The sequence below is a fragment of the Pinus tabuliformis genome, chromosome Q (genome assembly GCF_031772625.1).
Source record: "Pinus tabuliformis cultivar Carrire ecotype Pingquan chromosome Q, CPIR1, whole genome shotgun sequence".
In the NCBI taxonomy this organism is placed as follows: domain Eukaryota; kingdom Viridiplantae; phylum Streptophyta; class Pinopsida; order Pinales; family Pinaceae; genus Pinus; species Pinus tabuliformis.
This window is the reverse complement of record NC_142296.1, coordinates 240,241,071-240,243,108: the sequence shown is the minus strand read 5'-3', so window position 1 is coordinate 240,243,108 and position 2,038 is coordinate 240,241,071.

Sequence of the window (2,038 nt, the reverse complement as noted above, 5' to 3'; positions counted from 1 at the left end):
TTCTCCATTTCGTGGCCAACTTCTCCATCATCAGCTTAGCTTCTTCCGTCTTCCGCTGCACGATGGTCTTGCTAGATCCTGCATCCAAGTCCAAGGTAGTGCACCATTTTTTCAGCCAGTGGTCAAGGACCGCGTCGATCGCGTCATCTATCACCAAATAGGGCAAGTTGTGCCACTTCTGCTCAGGGTCCTTCCATGCCCTTATTGAGATGTGGTGGAAATCAGCCTTGAATTCCATGTACTCCTACAATCTGTCAAAATTGGTAGGCGACAACCACGGCTTGTGGTTGATGGCCATGTGCACGTTCATCTCCATCAAGGTCCAAAAGATTTTGCTGTCCTTTATCCACTGAGGATCCTTAGTCACCCATAGTGAAGCGTACTTCGCTGCCTCTAGTAGGTCTAGTGTGAATGAAGGGAATTGATTGTCTTTGGGTAGCTCCCATGCTACCAACACTATGGACAATAAGAGCCATACATAGTGAAATGTCTTGCTGAGATCCTGCACCTTGTGACAGTTCACGAGGAACTCACCGCAGAGGTAGTGCGCCCAATTAATTTGAACTCCCTCTACGAATTGGGCTGCCAAAGCTACAACTAGTGCCGACACTTCATCTGTGTGACACTTCCGCATGACCTTCCCTGCTAAGAGTTGCGTTGCCACTTTGACCGCAGGGTCACAGATGCTCGAAATGGCGTAACCCTGCGACTTCTTTACCAACTTAAATTTTTTTGTCATGGTCTTCGCGAGGGCATGCTCGCCAGCCTTTCGGCCAAACACCATTTTTAGATTCTCCCCTGTGTACGGTAGCTGTGTGATCCTATGGATAAACATATTAGTGATGGGTATTGGCTCTTCTAGCCAAAAACACCCATCGTGTACAAAGCACAACAGCTGCTTAATTACCACCATTGTGATGGGCACGCGGTTGTAATGCAGCACCCATAGCAGGTTGAGAAGTCCTTCCTTATCCACCCCTCTCAGCAAGTTCTGTGGCTCCAACGTGGTTACTACACTGGTTTTGTGGAACACGCGGTGCATGAGTTGATGCGTTTCTAGGTGAGAAAAACCGTTCTATGTCTGCTAAATCCCAGTCTTCTAATTTCAAAAGGGGGACACGCCCCAAGCGCGGTCCTTCGAACACAATTTGGTCCGGCAAGAGGGGTGTGTGTAGGGTGACATTACTTTCATCAATTTTGTTAGGCACCTTGGTCTTGCCCTTGCACGGAGGAACATGCTCAGGCAACTTAGTGATGGGGTCAGACCCCTCAATCTCAACATCCTCCATTTCCACCCCTACATCCTCATCATCCATTGGGATATCCTCAATGTCTTCTTCTTCTGGCTCCAGGTTAATCATCTTCCCCTTTTTCTATGCGGTGGGTTTAGCCTTCCGCGGGTGTTTTCTAGGAGATGCACACACCAGCACTGGTGGCGCGGCTTGCTTGCCCTTCTTGTTCTTGGGACACTCCTTGGGTGGGGTAGGCCTTGGTCTAGGCAACCATGGCGAATTCGGTACTTCAGCTGGTATTTCCGCAAGCGCAACCTCTGGGGTAGCTCCTTCTCCTGCCATAGCCGCCTCTGGAACAACTCCCTCGGCCTTGGCTGCTTCCATGCTCATAGCTTCAGTGGGCATCAAAATAATTCTACGTAAAAACTCTTAATTTGCTTATGGAAATGTCTCAAACACATAACTTGCTAGCAAAAGTTAGAAGGTTTCACGGTTCATGTGCACCTGGGAGCTCAACAACTCAATTCTCAAAATGCCAAGTGTTTTTTGCTGGGTAGCCACCTGTAATTTATAGGCACTTTCAAATTCAAATCCAACCGTTCCCCCCAAAATCGATTCATTAATGCTATATTGGCGGCATATTTTCATATATCTGGTCCATAAATTTTGACTTAAATGTCACCACCCCCGCTCCTTTTGGCCATTTTTCATCATCAAATCATGAACAGTGACCTTAACGGTCACTTTCTGGCTCGTCTGTGTGGTTGCTTCCTTGGTAGCACAGCCCCCTGAGTGCTTCTATGGGA